The following is a 6,475-nucleotide window of genomic DNA, read 5'->3' as shown; positions in this document are numbered from 1 at the left end:
TGAAATGCCTTGAACGCGAGGTGACGAGAGCGTACTTGAGCTAATTGTTGAAAATCCGGTTTTTCCTTATGTATTTCAATTGAGTTCTTTTTCCTGTTTTATTCTACTTGCGAATTTAGCTTGTTGCTAGTTTAGAAAAACATGTTTAGTTGACTTAATTGCCTATTTGCTTAAACTGCCTTAATTGCATTACATGAAGCATGTTAGGATAGAATTAACTGTTTACTTGATACGAAATTTAGTTTAATTGCGTATTCTTGTGTTGCTACTGTGTGTTTTTACTTTGGGACTACGAGACGGCATCCCGGGAGATCCCCTGTACGTATTTATGATCTGAACTGAGGTGCGGGATACCAAGAGATCCTTGGCACGTATATTGAGGATACCAAAAGATCCTCGGAATACCTAGAGATCCCTAGCATATATTGAGGATACCAAGAGATCCTCGGGATACCGAGAGATCCCTAGCATATATTGAGGATACCAAGAGATCCTCGGGATACCGGGAGATCCCTAGCATATATTGAGGATACGAAGAGATCCTCAGGATACCGAGAGATCCCTAGCATATATTGAGGATACCAAGAGATCCCGGTTATCATCCTTGTTATGAGTGGTACTTCCTTGTGGTTTGCCTTTATCTCTGTTTCCATTATTGTACTCTTATTATCCTGTATAGATTTTTACTGTAGATTCTCAATTGCACTGCTTATCTTATCCTGTCATCTTTATATTTTATTTAACCTTAGTAGGGACCTGACCTTCCTCGTCACTACCCAACCGAGGTTAGGCTTGGCACTTACTGAGTACCGCTGTGGTGTACTAATGCCCCTTCTGCGCATGTCTTTCGTGTGCAGATGCAGGTACCGCTACTCAGGCCTATCATCCTTCAGGAGGCGACTGCTCTAGAGACTTCGAACATCTGCCGCGTCCATAGACCCAGAAGTCCCTTTCTATTCCTGCTTTTAATATTTAGCCCTTCTGCATTTTTCTTTTCTTATTAGACATTCCGGAGTTAGAGCTATGTAGTATTGATCTTAGCTTGTGATTCGTGGGTTTCCAGGTCTTGGATTTATGTATTGGTATTAAGATTTAAATATGGTGTAAGCCGAGTGGCACATTTAAACACTATTACTACTCTATTTCTGTTTTAAGTTGTTTTCTTCCGCAAATTTGGTTTATCTTCCACATTTTAGGTTTACCTAGTCGTAGAGATTAGGTGCCGTCACGATGGTTCATGGAGGGCGAACCGGGGGTTGTGACATGAGTTGATAGGTTTGGGTTCAGAGTATTTTTGGAGTGAAATGATCACTTAGTCTCTTAGTTAGAAAGCTAAGTTAGAAAAGTCAACCGGAAGTTGACTTATGAGTAATCAAATTTGGATTTGGATATTTATGATTCGGTTAGCTTCGTTGGGTGATTTTAGACTTAGGAGTGTGTCCGGAATGTAATTTGGAGGTCCGTGGTAGAATTAGGCTTGATTGGCGAAAGTTAGAAATTTGGCGATTTTGGTCGGTAACAAAAAATTAGGTATCGGGGTGGGAATGGAATTCTGCAAGTTGGAGTAGGTTCGTAGTGTCATTTGTGACGTGTGTGCAAAATTTGAGGTCATTCGGACGTGGTTTGATAGGTTTCGGCATCGTTGGCGAATTTTGAAAGTTTAGAAGTTCTTAGACTTGAATTCGAGGTTGATTTGGTATTTTGGTGTTGTTTTGGTTCTTACAGAGGTTCAACGAAGTTCGGGTAGTGATATATGACTTGTTGGAATTATTGGTTGAGTTCCCGAGGGCCTCGGGTGAGTTTCGGATAGGTTTGGTTGTGTTGCGCTCGTTTTTCTTAAGTTTCGACGCTGTTTCTTCAAGCATAAATGATATCATATTAAACAAACGAGCTCTAATTTCTTTCTTTTTGATTGAAGCATTAGATCCGTATCGTAATTACGGACCCGTAGCAAAAAGAATCGTCGAATTTGGACATCATATGAGGATTTTATGGTCATTTTACTAAGAAATAGGTTGCTAGATTTTTCAGAGTAATTACGAAATTGCCACTGACGACGTATTTAAAAATCTGCACTATTTGCAAATATTGCAACCAACATATCTTATTCATTATATGGTTAAATTGAGTGATTCAAAAGCCTAACTTGACTATAATTTTACAAGGAATCCATTGTAGGCATAAAATACGAGTTTCGGTATTGTTTGGCACAAGACACGAGGCAAAATAGCTTGCAAAAAAATATATAAAATTAGGGTTTGTTCATTCGGTCATATTTTGAGTTGGGGAGCTCGGATTTGGGCGGTTTTGGAGGCAATATTCACCATAGGGATTGGGGTAAGTGTTCTCTACTCAGTTTTGGTTATATTTTATGAATCCATCTTCATTTTTTGGGATTTGATTGATGATTTCAAAGTGAAATTGAGGGAGTTAGGGTTTGAGTTTTGGAGAGTTTTAGATTAGGATTTGAGGGACCAAAAAAAGTTTGATTTTGATAAATTTTATATGGTTAGACTAGGGAGAGGACGAGGATTATTATTCTGCCATTTTTGATTGGTTTTGAGACGTGAGCCCAGGGGCCGGGTTTTGGCCGATTTTAGATTTTTTGCATATTTTGTAGTTTTTATCGTGGAATTAGATTATTTAGCACATGTTGATGGTATTAATTTGATTATGGTTAGATTTTGAGATTTTGGAGACCGAGTCCAGAGACGAGGGCATCCCAGAGTAGGATTTTACGCGGTTGAGGTAAGTAACAGTTTTAACTTTGGACTTGAGGGTATAAACCCGGAGAATTTGATATTATGTGATTTTTTGGAGGTGATACCCACTTTAGGTGACAGGCGTGTGGGTGTATACCTCGAGGGATTGAGACTTGGTCTATCTCGTGAGGCCTCATGGCCATCATCTGTGTTTACGTAGTTACTTGTTGTTGAACTTGTCTGCCTTCATGTTAGAGATCATGCTTAGGCTTTATTCATGCTCACATTATTTGTACTCAGTCATAGAAATTATTGTACATGTTTACCTCAGTCTCTATTATTTGCTAATATGCTGTGATACTTGATGTGGGTTGTGTTCCCTTATTTGTTGATGATGGTGAGGCTAGTGAGGTACATGATTGAGTGAGGCCGAGGGCCTGGTTGTGAGGATATTAATACCATAGCGCATGAGTTGTCCGCGTAGCACGTGAGTTGACCGTGCGAGTCTAGGTACTAATACCATAGCGTGTGAGTTGTCCGCGTAGCACATGAGCTGACCATGTGGATCCACGTATTGATATGGTAGCCCGTGAGTTGTCCGTGCTTAGCGCTTGGGCTTTGGAAGCCCCACCGGAGTCTGTACACACCCTCAGTGAGCGCAGAGTGTTGAGTGTTGTGTGTTGAGTGTATTGAGTGTTGAGTGTTGAGTGCTGAGTGATGGAGTGACATTGCTGTGAGGTTGCATCTACTTTTGTTGTTGCTGCATTTATCTGTTAATTTTCTTTGTGGCATTTACTGAGTTATGGAATTTACCTGTTTATTCCTGTTATTTTTAAAATTGTGAAAAATAAATAATTGGACTGTTTTGCTTATCTCGTCACTACTGCTCAGTTCCTTAGTTATTTCTGTTACTACTGAGTCAGTTGTACTCATACTACACCCTGCACTTTATGTTAAGGTGAGTTAGAGCGCGACAATCATTTAGTTCAGGTCGGCTATCTGTAGAGATTGCAAGGTAGTTGTTAGTGTCCGCAGGACCTTATTACTCCTTTTGTCATTTCTTCTTTTGGACAGTTAGACAATTTATATATCTTAGTTTATAGTTTTAGACGCTCATGACTTAGTGACACCCTGATGTTTGGGGCTCGTTTTCGTATTTTTAATATTATATTTAGAGTTGATTTAGTTTATGAAAAATTTAAATGTTGAAATGTTTTATTAATTTCTTTTAATCGGTTTAGTAGTAATATTTTTGGAAGTAGGCTTGCCTTGTAACTTGATAGGCGCCATCACGACCATGGTTAGATTTTGGGTCGTGACAAGGTGGTATCAAAGCCTAGGTTACATAGATCTCATGAGTCATGAGCGAGTTTAGTAGAGTCTTGAGAATCGGTACGGAGACGTCTGTACTTATCTTCGAGAGGCTGCAAAACCTTTAAGAAAACTTCACCTTCTTGAATTCTTATCGTGCGGTATTGATTCAGCTTGAAGTGTAACTCTTTTTATTCCTTCCACGCATTCATATGCGCACATGAACGCTCGGTATCAGTTGTGCATCGACAAATTGTATTTTCTGTATGAGGTGCGAGATGTGATTTCTGTGTGTTGATGTTGGGCCAGTGTGGAGGACTTTAGGCCGGGTTTTGACTGTCGATTGAGTACTGAGGTGTTGATTGTGTGAGCACGTGCTTATATGTCCGTTCATGTCCCTATTAGTGGATTTGTGATTTGATGGCTATGTGGCGAGTATGATTTGACTGCGAGATTGTGTTCGGATTGATCGAATGTGATGAGAAGGGTTTACTTGAGATGTAGCAAGGACTAATGGGTGTTTGATTTGTGACTTGATATAGCTTGTTCAGGCTTTGTCTGATAAGAGATTTATTACCAACGTTTTGTTGTTTTGGGCAGCTGCTATGATTAGAAATCATCATTGTGAGTGTTTGAATTATGTGGTATATCATGTGATTTCAGGTATGTTTTAGACTAGTTCGAGGACGAACATTTGTTTAAGAGGGGGAGGATGTAACGACCCAGTCAGTTCTTCTGAGAGTTATAGCCCTGTTTCCCCCATTTCCGTTTCTTTATGTGTTGTTCAACTGTGTTGATTTGTATCGAGTTGGTAGGTTTGGGTTCGGAGTAGTTTTGGAGTGAAATGATCACTTAGTCTCTTAGTTAGAAAGCTAAATTAGAAAAGTCAATCGGAAGTTGACTTATGAGTAATCGAATTCAGATTTGGATCTTTATGATTCGGTTAGCTTCGTTGGGTGATTTTAGACTTAGGAGTGTGTCCAGAATGTAATTTGGAGGTCCGTGGTAGAATTAGGCTTGATTTGGCGAAAGTTAGAAATTTGGCGATTTTGGTCGGCAACAGAAAATTAGGTATCAGGGTAATTCCGGAAGTTGGAGTAGGTTCATAGTGTTATTTGTGACGTGTGTGAAAAATTTGAGGTTATTCAGACATGGTTTGATAGGTTTCGGCGTTGTTGGCAAATTTTGGAAGTTTAGAAGTTCTTAGGCTTGAATTCGAGGCTGATTTGGTGTTTTGGTGTTGTTTTGGGTGTTCCAGAGGTTCGACTAAGTTTGGGTAGTGATATATGACTTGTTGGAATTATTGGTTGAGGTTCTGAGGGCCTCGGGTGAGTTTCAGATAGGTTGGGGTTGTGTTGCGCTCGTTTTTCTTATGTTTCGCCATCGTTTCTTCAAGCATAAATGATATCATATTAAACAAACGAGGCCCGATTTCTTTTTTTGATTAAAGAATTAGATCCGTATCGTAATTACGGAACCGTAGCAAAAAGAATCATCGAATTTGGTCATCGTATGAGAATTTTATGGTCATTTTACTAAGAAATAAGTTGCCAGATTTTTCAGAGTAATTACGAAATTACCACTGACAGTATATTTAAAAATCAGCACTATTTGCAAATATTGAAACTAACATATCTCATTCATTATAAGGTTAAATTGAGTGATTCAAAAGCCTAACTTGACTATAATTTCACAAGGAATCCATTGGAGTCATAAAATACGAGTCTCAGGATCGTTTGGCATGAGAAACGAGGCAGAATAGCTGGCAAAAAAATATATAAAATTAGGTATGTTCATTCGGTCATATTTTGAGTTGGGGAGCTCGGATTTGGGCGGTTTTGGAGGCGATTTTCACCATAGGGATTGGGGTAAGTGTTTTATACTCGGTTTTGGTTATATTTCATGAATCCATCTTCGTTTTTGGGATTTGATTGATGATTTCAAAGTGAAATTGAGAGAGTTAGGATTTGAGTTTTGGAGAGTTTTAGGTAAGGATTTGAGGGACCAAACGGAGTCCGATTTTGATAAATTTTATATGGTTAGACTCGGGAGAGGACGGGAATTATTATTCTCCCATTTTTGACTGGTTTTGAGATGTGGGCCCGGGGGCCGAGTTTTGGCCGATTTCAAATTCTTGGCATATTTTGTAGTTTTTATCGTGGAATTCGATTCTTTAGCACACGTTGATGGTATTAATATAATTATGGTTAGATTCTGAGCTTTTGGAGATCGAGTCCAGAGACGAGGGCATCCCGAAGTACGATTTTACGTGGTTGAGGTAAGTAACAGTTTTAACTCTGGCCTTGAGGGTATAAACCCGGAGAATTTGATATCATGTGATTGTTTGGAGTTGATACCCACGCTAGGTGATGGGCGTGTGGGTGTATACCTCGAGGGATTGAGACTTGGTCTATCTCGTGAGGACGTGGGCCCTAATAACCATCATATGTGTTTACGTAGTT

Source organism: Nicotiana tabacum, chromosome 18 (assembly GCF_000715075.1).
Source record: "Nicotiana tabacum cultivar K326 chromosome 18, ASM71507v2, whole genome shotgun sequence".
NCBI lineage: Eukaryota > Viridiplantae > Streptophyta > Magnoliopsida > Solanales > Solanaceae > Nicotiana > Nicotiana tabacum.
Note: the sequence above shows the minus strand (reverse complement) of the source record.